Consider the following 17,036-nt stretch of genomic DNA (forward strand, 5'->3'; position numbering starts at 1 on the left):
CCCCAAGTCTGCTGGCATTTTGCCTAAATGTGAGCCTGGCTAGAAAAGTCACCGGCAACTGCGATAAGGAAAACAACAGAAAAGAGTGGCACAGTCAGGATTAATCAGCAGGAAAAGCAACACAACTGAGGCTGTGGACAGCAACGGTCCCGGCACCGAAGTCTCAAGGGAGCACATGATGTTGACGTTTTCTGCCAGGAGAGGTATATCCCCACCACCAGGCTCCCTTCTTTGCTGGAACCGTCCCCCCTTCTTTCTCACACCTGGTGTCAAGCCTCCATGGGGAACAAGGTTCCCATTTCACACCCTTCAAACTGGCTTATCTGCCCTAGGTCACGTCACCTCCTCTAGGAAACCTTCGTCACACCCAGGCCAATATCCACACAGACCACACACAGAAGCATGTATGACAGAAGTCAGGAGCGCAGCCTCCAACACCAACTTGCCTAGGCTCCGATGTTGATTCCAAAATGTACACACTGTGTGGCCTGGGGCAAGTGATCAACCTCTCTGAACTTCATGCAGTAACTATAATAGTACCTCCCTCATTGGGCTTTTAAGATGACATTTAAAGCATCTCGGGACAATGCCTGGCACATAATGAACCTTTATTAAGTGACAGGCACTCTTATTAGAATGCGACCTCCAAGCATTAAACATTTTTTTTTAAAAAGGGAGTGGGAGGCGCCTGGGTGGCTCAGTCGGTTAACCATCGGACTTCAGCTCAGATCATGATCTCACAGTGACCAAGGTCGAGCCCCACGTTGGGCTCTGTGCTGAAGGCTCAGAGCCTGGAGCCTGCTTCGGATTCTATGTCTCCCTCTCTCTGCCCCTCCCCTGCTCGCACTCTGTCTCTCTCAAAAATAAATAAGTATTAAAAACAAAGTTTTTAGACAAAAAAAAGAAGGCAACCTCCACTAGCAGAAAGTAAATTTGTCTATGTTCATTGTTTTCTCCTCAGTTCCAGCGCAATGCTTGCCACATTGAAGGGACTCAGTAAGTAACTGCTGAATAAATGAATTGTCAGAGGCTAGGCCCAAAGCACCTTGACTTGCCATGATACTGAACGGTAGTTTTTTTTAATTTTAGAGAGACAGAGAGAGAAAGAGAGCAGGAATAGGGGAGAGGGGCAGAGATGGGAGAGAGAAGGAGAGAGAGAGAGAGAGAGAGAGAGAGAGAGAGGGAGAGAGAGAATCCCAAGCTGGGTGTGGAGCCTGATGCCCTGACACAGGGCTCTATCCCACCACAATGGGATCATGACCTGAGCCGAAATCAAGAGTCAGATGCTCAATCAACTGAGCCCCCCAGGCAACCCCTGAAAGGTAATTTTTTTAAAAATTCTCTCTTCTAGACTATAAGTTCTATAAAGGGCAGTGCCTACTTTATGCATCACTCAAATTCCTGAATCATGGTGAGCACACAAGAAAACAGTTCCCCAACGGAATAAAGAAAGAAATGAATGCCTAACAAATAAATACGACTGTCAGTAGAGCCAGTAGCTTTCATATAAATTCCTCCTTTTTGCTTTCTTGGAAACTTGTCTCTACAAAGTTTGGTAGAAATGCCTTTGCCTTTACGAAGAATAGGAAGAAAATGAGAGCTTCGGCACTAAAAGCTAATTGGAACCAATTTCCCCAAGACTTTGTCTCCAACAGTGACATGTAGAGGCAAGGGCTCAACTCTCATCTCCCTTGTATTCTAGACCAAAGAGAAGCTGTGTAGGAAGCTGTTGAATATTACAAGACCGTGGAAAGGCATTCCCACTCTGGATCATTAAGAAATGAAGCAGAGTTGGCAACTTCTCTCTCTTATTTTATTAGTCTATCCTTAGGTGTCCTATCTGTAGCAGACAGGACTCCAACTCACCCAAAATTTAAAGCTCCCCTGGCCTATCACGTAGCTTCTGTGGCAAGTTTCAGTTTTCTAAAGCTCTGAGGTCCAAAGATAGGACTAAAGTTGACTCACGACCCATCTGAATGAGAGTTCTAAGATCCAAAGTAATGCTGTTGCAATATCATGAGATGAACAAAAATGAAACACTAACATAAAAACCCATAGCCCCATTCCATATACTTAATAACGGTGGTAACGTAGTACAGACTTGATGAGCTATGAGTCAATTCTCCATAAAATGAAAACAAACCAATCACTGAGGAAAGTCACAACCATCCTTTATACCAGATCCAGATGGAAATGTTTCCTCAGGGTCTTCCTAACAGATGGAAATGCAATGAGGTCAACTTCCATGAAGGTAATTTGGCAAGATATTCCCCCAAAAGGTACATATCCTTTGACCCAGCAATTCCACTTGTAGAAATTGAGCTTACTGGGGTGCCTGGGTGGCGCAGTCGGTTAAGCGTCCGACTTCAGCCAGGTCACGATCTCGCAGTCCGGGAGTTCGAGCCCCGCGTCTGGCTCTGGGCTGATGGCTCAGAGCCTGGAGCCTGTTTCCGATTCTGTGTCTCCCTCTCTCTCTGCCCCTCCCCCGTTCATGCTCTGTCTCACTCTGTCCCAAAAATAAATAAACGTTGGAAAAAAAAAAACAAAGAAATTGAGCTTACCTTTAAACTGTTATATGTGTGAAACACTCGGTGTGCAAGAGTGTTCAAGTAGCATTATTCGGGATAGCATAGGATTGGAAACAACTAGAATACCCATCATCAGGGCACCGGTAAGCAAAACAAGGATGTTACAGACGACCACACAGTTGCGAAGAAGACCGTGGCCACCCTGAATCTGTCTGATTCACCCTGAATCAAGACAGAATGCTAGGTGAAAAAGCAAAGTCAATGCCCAGAAGAAATTAAAACATATGTCTACACGAGAGCTTGCACGCAAATGTTCACAAATAGCCCAAAGGTAGAAACGACATGAATGTCCGTCAACTGATAAACAAAAGGTGGTCTAGCCATACGGTGGAATATTATTCGGCCGTCAAAAGGAATAACGTTTCTACAACGTGAATGAAAGTTGAAAACATTATAGTAAGTTAGAAGAATCCCGACGCAAAAGATCACATACTGTATGATTCCACTTCCATGAAATGTCCCAGAGAAGCAAATCCGTAGACACAGAAAGCAGATTCATGGTTGCAAGGGGACTGAGGAGAAGGGAAAATTGGGGTGACTGGTAATGGGTACGAGATTTCTTTCTGGACCATACAGAGGAGTATACCCAGCAGAGGCTGCAGATGCCATTGTAACGCATGGTTCTATAAAAGGAAGGGACCTGACAGCTTCTTGGGACAACCAGGTATTTGTAAATGGAAAGAAGTTTCACGAAATTCTTAAAAAAATTTTTTAATGTTTACTCATTTTTGAGAGAGAGACACAGTGTGAATGGGGGAGGGGCAGAGAGAGAGGGAGACACAGAATCTGAAGCAGACTCCAGGGTCTGAGCTGTCAGCACAGAGCCCAACGTGGGGCTTGAACCCATGAACCGGGAGATCCTGACCTGAGCTAAAGTCACACGCTTAACTGACTGAGCCACCCAGGTGCCCCAGAAGTTTCATGAAATTCTAAGCATAGGAATATACACTTAAAATGTATCTTCACTTGCCAAACCATAAAACACCTGTTAAAATAAAATAAAAACTTTGAAAGCCGTCGTTCCCAGAGAGAAGGCAAATTCAGAAACACTGCTCCTCAAGTTTGCCACTGGACTTTGAATTACAGCTGCCAAAGTAAAATACGTCTATATCGTCCAGAGACCAAATCCGCGTTTTTAGGCACCTTGCTCAAACTGTCCATTTTGCAGAGAAATATTAACGACAGAAAGCCTCTAGACTGCCCTTTCTGCTCCAAGAACAATTATGTCAGCATCCTTATCAGACCTGTACAGAAACCACAAGGGTTTTGAATCGCTCTGCGGCAGGATGAAAGGTCAGGCAAACTGTGCCTTAATAAAATCTCATTATTTCACAGGTATTACCTGTTTGCGGTAAGCAACTGACTTTAAAACGTCTCTCCCTCTGAATAAGGAACTGTACCGGTCTTTCACACTGGTGTTTAGAAAGAAAGAAAGGCCGCTCTCTGCACCAGGCGGCTGTCCTGTCTTCTCGGAGTTCAGACCGAGCGTGCGTACGAGGAGATACCTATTATTGGAAGATGGAACCGCTCCAGGTATTTCTGAAATAACACAGTCTAATTTAATTACATGGCTCGAGGAGGCATGCGACAATTGGACATCTTTTCTTGTGTTTTCAAGTTTTTCTTTTTTTTTTTTTTTTAACCAACTGTGCTTGGTTTCTGCCAAATACTCACTTGGTTTATAACTAGGAGTCGACAGCAAGAAAGTTCATTCCTGAGGAGACAATCATTATTTCTAATGTGCTTAATAATACCCAGGTTGTCAAGCCCCACATTTTCTTTCACTTTCCAGCAGCACCCTTGGCAGCCGGCTCTGGATCAAAGGGAACAAATCCATTTCTCTCCTGAATATTCACCAGTCAGAACTCCGTGAATCCTGGTGCCAGACTGTCGGGGTCCCAGCTCTGGGGCCTCGCCCCTCACCATGCAGAGAAAGGACATCCCTCCGACGGAAGCAAAAATGCCCTTGAAACAGCATGGCTTTATCCAATACCATCAACAGAAGAAGGAGAAAACTGTCGAGCCGGCCATTCTGAAACCTGACCTCATCAAACCTAGAGGGGAGGAATGAAGAGCCATGGTCAAAAGACTCCTGGTGGCTTTTGTGCAGACTTCTTGGGCAGAGATCAATGAGAGAAGGGGAGGCTTGAATCAGGAGAGGCAGCCAGGTTTCCAGTAAAACTCAGAACAAGTGGTTAGAACAGAAAGGAAACGACGTAGCCTGCAGCCGGGAACCAGCGCCCCCAAATCCCACACTGTGGCGCACACATTTAGAATTTCTTAAAAAGCAATTAATTTCTTAGTGTTTAGCCCCGCATCTGCAGGCAAATCTTCGAAACAAACTGACCCGCCAAATGGGAAGCATGAGAAGACCTGAACGCAACTTCTAACAAAGCCCTCTATGATCTCACTAAAGATGAAAGGGTTGCCCAAATTATTATAATAATAAATTTTAAGCTGTAAAAATAGGCAGCATGAGTTTCAAGTGGTTTAATTTCAAATGTGTAACAATGGCCAATATTTAATGAGAGCCTCGGCTCTGGGTTTCTGCAGAAACGGAGCCTATTTAACTCTGTCAACGAGGGTACTCTGATCAGTGTCTCCACCTTAATAACGAAGAAACTCCCAAAAGGTTACGTAACAGGTACTGATACCTCAAAACCAGAGCTGCATCTAGATTTTTCTTTATTCCACCCCCACCTCACACTCAGAAACGTGTCCCACAATTATTACAAGCCCTGAAGAAATAAACTAATAAAAACTGACCAAAATATGGGTTACCTACTCGTTGGGGCACTTCAATGAATATTTTCTCTGATCGTCACTGCTCCCTGCATAAATGTGTTCAAAGGATGCACGAGAATGAAATAAGAATTTTTTTAAAAAATGTTTAACCTTTATTTATTTGAGAGAGAGAGAGAGAGAGAGAGAGAGAGACACACAGTGTGTGAGCAGGGGAGGATCAGAGAGAGAGGGAGACACAGAATCGGAAGCAGGCTCCAGGCTCTGAGCTGTCAGCACAGAGCCCGACGCGGGGCTCGGACTCACAAACTGTGAGATCATGACCTGAGCCGAAGTGGGACACTCAACCGACTGAGGCACCCAGGCGTCCCTGAAATAAGAATTTTAATGCTTGAGTCCAAAAACAGTAATTTGGGTCCATTCCGTGAAACTCCCTATGTCCAGGTAATATTCCTTTGTGCCCCACAGTCAACCAGAAGACTAAAGATTTTTCCAACCAACTGAGAGGAACAGGCATCTCCCTTCCACTGTCGGAGCTCAGGAGTTTGTTAGTCAGTCCCCCACCCTTGGAGAAAACGCCTCCTTTCAGGGCAAGGACATTCATAATTAGACCCACTATAAATAACCCCGGGAGTTCAGAGCAGCGCCACTTGGAATATTTAACACAACAGTGTGGCCGCGCTCTCTCACCAGACGGTGACCATCTCCCACTCATGAACATCCTCGAATAATGTTCTTCTCCAAAGAGCTGTCCGCTGGCTGAAAGCAAACTACAACCGGGAACCACAAATGAAAAGCTACAAAAACCCAACCTTTTTCGTGTTCTTGTGAAGGTCTGGTTTTTAATCTGATAGAGATGAATGTCAGCTACAAGCGAGAGCATGCTAAGTATCTTAATAAAAATTAAGTTATGAAGAAAGATAAAGTAAGGCAGCAGAGGAGACATAGCAAAACCCCAAGAAATGATGTGAATTTGCTTTCAGAATCGCCGAAAGCTGAGTTTGAAACTCTCACCCTCCTTCCACCGTGTGGTCTTGGGCATATAAATTCCCCAGCTCGTCTGCATCTCAGTTTTCCCCAGTGAATCATGAAGAAAATGCAACCAACACTGTCCTCGCTGCTCCCTAGCAGTTACGAGAGGAGGGAAACATACAACAATCTGTTTCAATATCTGTCACCAGAATAGATATACATAAAATCAGGTCATTCGAGGAGAGTATGTGGTCAGAGAAGAAAAGTCTGGGGTTTCTGGGAGCTATAGGGGTTTCAAGGGCAAGCCCTGTTAATTTCCACTGCATCCAAATGAGGACATTTATCAGCAAATATCTGCTTAATGTTGGTAAGTGGACCAGACCGATATGTGAGGACAAATGGACAAAACCCTATCTTTACCTACAGCACAGCTACTCCCTCACTTCTTGCTTCAGCATTCATGCCCTGCCTCTCCTCTAGTCCCAGACTTCCTTATACAACCTTTTCTCCTCCCTTCCCACAACTTATGTTCCTCCCCTCAGCCCTCCTTACAATGGGAAGGCATTGAACTTGGTTTGATCTAAGCAGTGCAGGGGGCATGCTTGGGTATTTTCCTTCGTTAGAAAACATTTACCGAGCACCGATCACGGGCCGGGCACGTTTCTTTTGCTTTTCGAGGCTTATTAGGGTTGCACTAACCAAGGTACTTCGGCTTACAACAAATGGAAAGCCCATTCAACCTTGCCTAAGAAAAGAGGGATTATTTTCAGGAGACAGGAGGAACTCAGAGAACTCGCTAAGTTAAAGAAATAAAAGAGTGTCGCAAAGGACTGACACTCAACCTAGAAAGCTCTTCAGAAAACCTCTTGTCTTCCCTCTCATGGTTCTGACTCTCATGGAGCACGAGTTTACTCATCTCTGCCTTGATCTGTGATCTTCCTCCATTAACTACTGACTGTTAATTATCATTCAATTTAATTCAATTAAGTAACTCATTCGACGTGTTTACTGAGTAATGACTGAGTGTGTGGTGCATCAGGCACTGTTCTGGGTGACGACTAGGACCAGAAACAAAACTGGGAAAAGTCACCTGCTGCTGCGGAGTTTCATTCCAGCAGACGTAGACCATCAACACCCAAGTGCAAGATGAAGTAGGCTGGCGGGTGTGGCACAAGAAACAGAGATTTCATTTTTGTCCCCAGTTCTTGGCACAGAGCTTTCAGAAGCCTTGGAAATTCCCGAGTTTTAGGAGCCTCTTCTATTATCCATAAGCAGCTCCTAAATTTATGCTAAAGAGGTGGCTCTTGATGGGTCAGAGGAAGCAACCACGTGGAACGCCGTGCTTGGAAGGCTGTGCTTGGAACCCTCTCTCTCCACCTCTGGGGGCGGGGGTGGGTTCAATCACGAACGGCCAACGGTTTAATCAACCATGCGTACATAACGAATGTTCCCTAGGCACCCCTGAAGGACAGGGTTTGGGAAGCTTTGGGGTTGGTCAACACATCAAGGTGCTGGGAGTGTGGCGGGCTCAGAGAGCACAGGGAATTTCCACACATTCCGTGTTCTCGGTATCTCTTCAATTTGGCTGTTCTGGAGTTACATCTTTTACAATAATCTGGTAAATGCAAGCAAAGTGCTTCTCTGAGTTCTCTGAGCTGTTCTAGCAAATTACTAGCCCTGTAGAGGGGGCTGGGAGAGCCCCAAATTCGTAGTCAGCAGGCAGAAGTGTGGGTAGCCCGAGCATCCCATCTGCAGTTGGCACGTGCGGTCGGTTGGTCTTGTTGGGTAGAGCCCTTGCTTAGCCCGTGGGGTCTGTGCTAACTCCAGGAGTCAGCATCAGAATTGAAAGGGATTGAATACCCCACTGGTGTTGGAAAATTGGAGAACCAGTATGGAAAAACACGTGGGCCAGGAAATGGAGCATGAGGCCAATGGGAGAAGACACATGCTACTTCAGAGGGTGCTCACAGGGCTCTCTGCCAGGAGTCACTCAACCAGGGGGCCAGACGATGTAAGGGAGCAGGCGGAGGCATATACAGAGAAAGAACATTCCAAGTGGACAGGCAGTGCAAAGGTCCCGAGGCAGTGTGCCCGCCTGCCATAATTAAGGAAAAGTAATGCTGCTCGTGCAGCGAATGGACCAGTGGTAGAGGAAACCAGAGAAGGAGCCAAAGCCACGATTATGTGCAACTTCAGAGGCCAGAGATGGACTCTGGATGATGTTCTTCGTAAGATTTGGGGCTGGTGGAATTTTGAGCAGAGTCGTGGCATGCTCTGACTTTCAGTCTCAAATGTCATCTCAACTAAGGAAGCAAGCAAGGATAGAAGCAAGAAAGCAAGGTAGGAAGCTGCTGTCCTTGCCCAGGTGATAATATATGGAGTTCTGACCTACACGGTAACAGTGAGGGTGCTAAGAACTAAATCCTAGATATAGTTTGAACATAGAGCTAATAGAATTTGCTAAGGAGGGACTAATGAAATGTGGGAGGAAGGCAGGAGTCAGGGATGACTTCAAGTCCACGGTCCAAGCAACTGGAAGGATGGAGGTACAGCTGACTGAGAAGGACACACGAGGGGCATATCTGGGGAGCGAGGCCAGGAGTTTGACTGAGATGTCTTGGTCCAACGGCCCGGAAGAGGAGGGACCCAATGGCTTGAGCACTGCTACAAGAGTGTGATGTTCAGCAGAAGCTGTAGGTCAAGGAGCATCAGGAGGCACTTCGTAGCGCACCACGAACACTAGGACACACGTGATTCTCAAAGGCAAACGTGTCAAAAGAAAAAACCCACCAGAATTCTCTCTCTTAACAATTTGAAGTCGGGTGTTAACTAAAAGCCTACAAGTCAGATTTGCCACAGATAATATGCAATTTCCAATGCGTCACATCGCCCTGAAGCCAAAACAAGTATTAATTCAAAGATAAAATCGGACAAATTGGTTATTTCACAGCATACCGCCAAATTCACAAATAGTCACTGGATGCATCATTCACTCTCAAATGAACTGGTACAGCATCATGTTTCAACAAGCATTTCTCTTTCCTAACTGAACCTCCAGAGGACGGTGTTACAGACTTCACGGTATGTGTTCAAAATACAAGCTAGGTGGGGCGCCGAGGGGCCTCAGTTGGTTAAGTATCTGACTTCGGCTCAGGTCATGATCTCGCGGCCCGTGAGTTCGAGCCCCGCGTCGGGCTCTGTGCTGACAGCTCGAAGACCGGAGCCTGCTTCGGATTCTGTGTCCCTCTCTCGCTCTGCCCTTCCCCTGCTCGTGCTCTAAGAATAAATGAAACATTAAAAAAAAAAAAAATGCAAGCTAGTCATTTGAAAAAAACTGACTGCAAGTCCTAATTCCACTTCAAACTTAGACCTAAATGAAGAATGCGTTTCTGCCTTTCAGTAGATACTATAGCAATCTTGTCATCCCTCATCATTTCTGGTGTGGGCACTGCTCACTTTTGTGTCTCTGTAGAGGAGAATAAATAATTTAGTCATTTCCCGATGGTTCTTAATGTTAAAGGGAGTAACAGTAACGGGATAAAGATTATAATTGACAGATAAGAGCAAAACAAGTGTAATGCTAATTAAACAGTATTTATGTACTAGCATTTACTCTGGGACAAATGCTGAACACTTAATACGTACTACATCTCTTTTAATCTTCATACAAGAGAATGCCGTTCAAGTCACCCGAGGGCAATAAACACAGAGAATGAGGCACAGTACGTGTTACAAGTCCATCAAGTCAACACTGAAGTCGGACGTGTGCGAATTCCTACCGAGGTGCACTTGGACTTGTTAATTAATGCCAATACACCTCGTTTTCCTTCCCTTCCATTAAAACAAATGAGATTAGAAGTGTCCCTGCCATAGGGGGTCACAGAGAACACTATAAGGTGATGCGTGTAGAGTGCGCAGCATGGTACCCGCCAAAAAACAATGACAGTGAGTCATTACCGTCAACATCATCATGTTGCCATCCCAACCAGCACCTTTACTATAATCAGTCCTATAAGGGAAAAGGCTAGTCCCATACCCGTTGCACCAAGAGGGAAACCAAAGCTCACAGCTGTTAAATAAATCACCACCCAAAGCCACACAGCTTGTGAATGTCAAAGCCAGGATTTACTTCAAAGACTCATTCAAAGTCAAGGTGTGTGAATGACTCCAGCATGCGTGGAGGTTAGGCTGCTTTGGTATCACATGTTGCCAAAATCATGATGCTTCTCATTTGTTTCAGAATTTAAACCTGGTATGGCATTACTTTGTTTCACGGAACTTCTACAAGATCGCACTTGATCCTTGTAAGAATCCACAGCTATGCCCATTATTCAGGTGAAGAAACAGAGGCCGAGTTAACCCAAGTGGGCTAACCAAATGCTAATGAAACCGTGACTGGAGACACAGAAGGGGTTACCACTCAAATCTCTCAAACTCAGTGGTTTAACATCGCGCAATGCATGGGAAGTCACATTGGAATCATGTCAGCCTGCTAATTCTTTAGGAATTTCGCAACGTATATTTTCAAATTCTCAAACAGAACAACTGGGAAAAATATTATAAAATAAAAAATATGAATCCTGATATATCTTGTATTTAAACGTGAACGCATGGCTTTCAAGAAACTTGGTAATATGAGGAATTTTGAGCATGGGAACAGTTTGTAAAAACAGAACCGCTTCTGTGAAAAACCTGTTTTAAATTCAGTGTTGCAGAATTTAATGCAAAGATGTTAAAGACTTAATTGCTGGTTCAGAAGTGGGTCCCCCTACTCTGTAAATTCTTTGAGGGCAGGAACTAAATCTAACTTCTGTGTTTCCCAGTCCAGCAAAAATTTGTATCTTTTGTATCGTGATACTGCGACACAATAAGAAATAAATATTGGGTCTTCGTCCCTATTTCCTAATACATACTTCTTAAAACCCTTCCTGAGTGAAAGAGGTAAGGAGCATCTTTTGTTATTTATATTATGTCCCTTTCAACCCACCTTAGTGTAGCCTAATGAGATGACTCCTTAGGTTGGGAGAAATCAGGTTGGTTTCTCTGGAAACCACGCTAATCGCTCCGTGATTAGAGTTGGAATTTCAGCCCCGTCCCCTCATGTCCAGGGTGGGGAGAGAGGCTGGGGATCGAGACAGTCACCAATGACCAATGTTGACCAATGTTAACCAATAATGCCTGTGTATGGAGACCCCCACAAACCCTCGAAACAATGGGATTCCAGGAAGCTCCAGCTTGTGGATGCACCCATGTCCCAGAAGGGTTGCACACCTCAAACCCACGGGCACAGAGGCTCCTGGACTCAGGACCCATCAGGACGTTGCCCTATGTACCTTTTCATCTGGGTGTTCATTTATATTCTTCATAATAAACCAGTAACAGAATAAAGTGCTTCCCTGAGTTCCATGAGCCGTGTTAGCAAATGATCAAACCGTGTTAGCAAATGGGGGTTCATGGGAACCCCCAATTTGAGGTCAAATTAGACAAAATTGTGGGTAACGTTGGGGACCCACTAGTACGATTGGCATCTAAAGTGGGAGGCAGTCTTGTGCGTGAGCTCTTAACCTGGATGATCTGCACAAACTCTGGGTAGTTAGTGTCAGAACTGAACTGAATTCTAGGAAACCAGCTGGTGTCCAGAGGGTTGGAGAACTGGCCGGTGTGGGGAAACCACACACGCATTAGTTGTCAGAAGTGCTCTGTGAGTAGAAACTGATCATAGTCAGGAGTAAGTGTCTACTTAGTAATCGAATGAATGAATACCTGCGTTACATGTTTCCTCACTCGCTGCTAGGCTAGATCTCGGGTCAGTGTAGAGCACAGACCTGGGGTCAAACCATCTCGGTTGGGTTCCCTTCTCTATCACTTGGAGGGACCTGAGTTTTGTGAGACTAAAGCTCTTCGCACAAGACCCTAGACGGAGAAGACAGAGCTCAGGCACCATAGCACACTCTACCAGACCCAAAGAAGACAACAGAATGTCCCTAAAGTTACAGTATTTCTAAAGGGTTAAATTTAAATTACTTTCTTCTCTCACTTATGTCTTCCCATCTGCTCTAAAAGCCTCTTTAAATAAAGCAGGGCTATATATACATATACGCATACTGTCTCTCCTATGAGCCAATCATTTAAACAACACTGCTCAGTTCTTTTTAGACTGAATTAGAACCCTAATTTGAATAAAATCAACCCCCACCTCATACTCAAATTTGTGAGTTTTTTTTCTTACAGTAATTAAATATGTATCTGTAGCTGACAATGGGTTCTCCACATGCATATTTAAACAGAGCTTCTCTCTCCACTATAACAGGGTTATATAACCAGACACACTTCTGCCCACTTAAGGAATTACACGCAGGGAAAGGAGAATGTGGGAGATGGATTTCGAGACGCTGTCTATCTTTAGCCTAAGGGGGCATGACACATTGCAAGTGAACGTTTTACTATCATACACACCTTTCTTTTTTGCTTCCCTGTCCACTTTAAGGGTCAGAAGTAACTAGAGCTGGAAACAGAAGGGTTGTGTCAAGGATGGCTGTGGGCTGTTGCACTACCCAATTACTGCAGCACCACGGGATTGCATAAAAGCATACTCTAGACATTTATGCCATCACCTGACACGGCTGGCTCATTGCCAGCAATCTGACCTCTCGGTATTCCTAGCATGCATTTCTGGGTAGCTAGCATCTCCTCAGGAGGCACGGAACCCACCGTGGCATGCTCCCTTTGGTGGAACTGCGACTCTTTTCATTGGCAACCGATAGAAGGAATGATTTGTCTACTTGGCACATGAGTTAACTTCCTGAAGTGGATTAAAAGTAGAGAGCATACAAGCTCAAAACTCTACAAATCTGCACCTGAAGTGACGTTGGTTAGGACAGTCCCCCTTAGAAGATCTCAAAGTAAGATTTTAATAATCAACAGCGACAAGGCATAGTACAGTAGATAAAATATCCCTCAAAGATGACCACGTCCTAACGCCCAGAACCTGTGAAGATGCTGCCTTAGATGGCAGAAAATACTCTGTAGATGCGATTAAGATAAGGATTTTACTATGGGGAACTTATCCTGGATTCTCAGGGTGGGCACAATGTAATAACACATTTCCTTATAAGAGACAGGCAGGAGGGCAGAGTCAGAAACAGGAGACGTCGTGCCAATGGAAACAGGTTGGAGAGAGGTGCTCTGAAGATGAAGAAAGGGGCCACGAGGCAAGGAGCGCAAGCGGCCTCTGGAATCTGGAAAACGCAGGAAACCCTTTTCTTAAAAGCATCCAGAAGAAATGCAGCTCTCCTGACCTCTTGACGTTAGCCCCAAAAGGCTCAATTCAAACTTCTGACCTCTGGAATTGTAGGATAATAAATCTGTGTGGGTTTGTATAATGAATTAATTTAAGTATTAATTAATTAATTAATTAATTTGAGGGGTTAGGGGCAGAGGGAGAGAGAGACAGAGAGACAGAGAGACAGAGAGAATCCCAAGCAGTCTCCATGACCAGCATGAAGCCCCAACGTGAGGCTCCATCTCAGGACTGTGAGATCATAACCTGAGCCGAAATCAAGAGTCAGGATGCTTAACCGACTGAGCCACCCAGGTGCCCCAACAATTTGTGGTCTTTTAAGTCACTAAGTTTGCAATAATTTGTTACAACAGCAATAGGAAAATAATACACAGTTTAAAAAAAAAATGTACAATTGCAGACAAATAACTTTAGAATTAATTTCCACTTCTGGAAATCAAATCCATATAGAACTATTTTGAACACTGAACCAGAATTATGGTAACTTAACAAAATTCCTTCCAATTCTGAAAAATGTGTCTATGTATTTGTCCCTGTATAACACATTTATTTATCCAGGCAATATTTTCTTTTTCAGTTGTTCAACAGCCCTTAATGAAAGCTCGCTCTGAGCCAAGGTAGATTAGAAAGACAAAAATGAAAATTTCAGCTCCTACCCTCTCATTGCTCCCAATCTAATATAAGAAAAACACGTGTCAAAAATTTTAGTACTGTGTCATAAATAATTTGAGGAAAGCATAGATATGATGCACAGTGTACAAAGAAGATCTTCCCATGTCATTATATACATACATACACATATATGTTATATATATAAATACAATCCTAAAATAAATAAATAACGCATAAACACATATGTATACGTTTCATTCTATGACTCCTTCATTCTTTTTTAAACTATATACAATTCCATAGTATGCATAATTAACATCATGTGGCTGGTCCCTGTTAATGGACAGAGATACTGTTCTTAATTTATACCACCATACAAACTATGATGGAGTAGTCATCCTATTGAATCTCTGGTTATGCACATATGTTTCTCTTTAGGTAAGTAATAAAACATCCTGCAGAACATGGCATACAAGATATCATTTACATAAAAGAACACACATACCAAATAACTCTATTTCTAGGGCTACATATACATTTATGCATATGCCTAGAAACCATCTGTAATTACATTATGCAAATTAATAACAATGGTTACCCCTGGTAAGAAATTAAAGGCAGGGATGATATTGCCAAGGGACACTAGCCTTGGCATTTATTTGTAATGTTTTAACTTCCTATAATGAGAATGTGCTTTGCATTATTCATGTAAAGTTAATAACAAAATATTACAGCAGCATATGTTCCTGAGGGAGAGCAAGGGGGCATCAATGGGTAGAAATCGAGGAAGAGTCAGTCAGACATGGAAAAGAGAAGGATGGGGTAGCAGAGCATGGGGCTTCAAGGGAACACAAGAAAAAAATTCAGAAGAAAAGACAGAAAAGTCTGGCTAACAATTCATCCGATGCAGAGGCTCCAAGGAACACTTGGTGAAAGAACAAGGTCACCGTCTCTGAAAGGGTAGATGCTAGCTGGCTTTCCCTAAAACAAACCGTGCCCACAGCAAACCTAAAACCATTGTGAATCAACCCGGCCCTCTGGAAAACTGTCAATCCATTTTCCCTTCCCTAAAAGAACACTTCTTTCAGAGTTCAGTGCCCTTCCACTTCTAGAAGACCGAGATTTAATAAAGTGGAAAGGCATGTTCTAGGGGCACGTTCCTTGCTCATCTCCTTCATCATGCTGTGTGGAGTACATGTTCCTGGCTCAGGGATGGCAACTAATTAACATTTTTTGGATGATTCTGGTCTAGGTTTCCTGCATCCCACACTACAGTGGTTCCCTTCAGTTAAACTGCATTTTCCCTCAGGCTTCTTCCTTATAGGTCAAGAGCGTTAAAAGAGAGGGAGAGAGGGAACACACACCCTGGCCCGGAATATGGGAAGGTGCAGAGACGACTGTAGGTTCATAAAACCCCCGTGATCCCCATACGACTCTGCAAAGTCCGGTGTTTCTGCTCCCCGGCAAGTCAGTTACAAACCTGCACCGAGTGCTGCAAAGACAGGTGATGGCACCAACTACGCTTCATCTTGATCATTCTGTTATCTCCCACCAGGTTAAAAGAAGCAGAATTAAGACAAGAAGTCAAGTCAGTTATGAAATCAGTCATAACTAACCCAGATCTCAGAGCCTGAAGTCAGGTGAACAGAACACTTACAGCTTCCATGCTTTGTTAGGAACTGAATTGTGTCCGCCTCCCTGCCCCCATTCACATGTTGAAGCCTCAACCCCCAACGTGACTGTATTTGGAAATAAGGACTTTAAGGTGGTGATAAAGGTTCAATGAGGTCACAAGGGTGGGCCCCTAATCCTATAGAACTGATGTCTTTGGGGCACCTGGGTGGCTCAGTCGGTTAAGCATCTGACTGCGGCTCAGGTCACAATCTCGCAGTTTGTGAGTTCAAGCCTCGCGTCAGGCTCTGTGCTGACAGCTCGGAGTCTGGAGCCTGCTTCCGATTCTGTGTCTCCCTCTCTCTCTGCCCCTCCCCCACTCATTCTCTCTCTCTCTCTCTCTCTCTCTCTCCCTCGCAAAAATGAATAAACATTAAAAAAAAATTTTTTTTAAAGAACTAATGGCTTTTATAAGACAAAGAAGAGACACCAGAGAGCTCTCTTTTCCCACGCACACAGAGGAAGAGCCATGTAAGGACAGCTGTCTACAAGCAAGAAAGAAATCTCTCCCCAAATAACAACCTCTTTGGTACCTTGATCTTGGACTTCCAGCTTCTAGAACTGTGAGAAAATAAATTTCTATTGTTTAAGGCCCCCCCTCCATTTATGGTATTCTATTATGGCAGCTCAAACAGATTAATACACTTTTTGAAAAAAAAGGAAGGACAGAAGGAGGAGGGAAGGACAGAAGGAAGGACAGAAGGAAGGAATGAAGGAGGAAGGAAGGAAGGAAGGAAGGAAGGAAGGAAGGAAGGAAGGAGGAAGGAAGGAAGGAGGGAGGAAGGAAGGAAGGAAGGAAGGAAGGAAGGAAGGAAGAAGGAAGGAAGGAGGGAGGAAGGAAGGAAGGAAGGAAGGAAGGAAGGAAGGAAGGAGGAAGGAAGGAGGGAGGAAGGAGGGAGGAAGGAAGGAAGGAGGAAGGAAGGAAGGAAGGAAGGAAGGAAGGAAGGAAGGAAGGAGAGGGCAAGGGAAGAGGGGAGGGCAGGGGAGGGAGAGTAGGGGAGTGCAGGGGAAGGAATAGAGAAGGACAGATGGAGAGAAAAAGGAAGAAACAGAACATTTTTGTAATTCCACTCCCTGTGATACACTTCACTCAAACTACTCAGCATAAACAAAGATATAGAAGAAGATTTCCCTGGACTTGTTCCTAATTA

The 17,036-nt window shown here is 44.3% G+C and overlaps 1 protein-coding gene across 3 annotated transcripts in view; it reads right to left on the reverse strand.

Moving 5' to 3' along the window:
- The window catches only part of DOK5 (docking protein 5), a 154,053-nt gene that overhangs the window by 101,806 nt on the left and 35,211 nt on the right, over positions 1-17,036 (reverse strand). The window contains exon 1 of one of the 3 annotated variants that reach the window (XM_045444172.1): positions 3,931-4,041. The exons of the other annotated variants lie outside the window; for them this stretch is intronic. The gene's annotated coding sequence lies outside the window, so the exon portion shown is untranslated. Of the gene's footprint in view, positions 1-3,930; positions 4,042-17,036 lie in introns of those variants that run through there. 3 annotated transcript variants of the gene reach the window in all.

This window comes from Leopardus geoffroyi, chromosome A3 (genome assembly GCF_018350155.1).
Source record: "Leopardus geoffroyi isolate Oge1 chromosome A3, O.geoffroyi_Oge1_pat1.0, whole genome shotgun sequence".
In the NCBI taxonomy this organism is placed as follows: Eukaryota; Metazoa; Chordata; class Mammalia; order Carnivora; family Felidae; genus Leopardus; species Leopardus geoffroyi.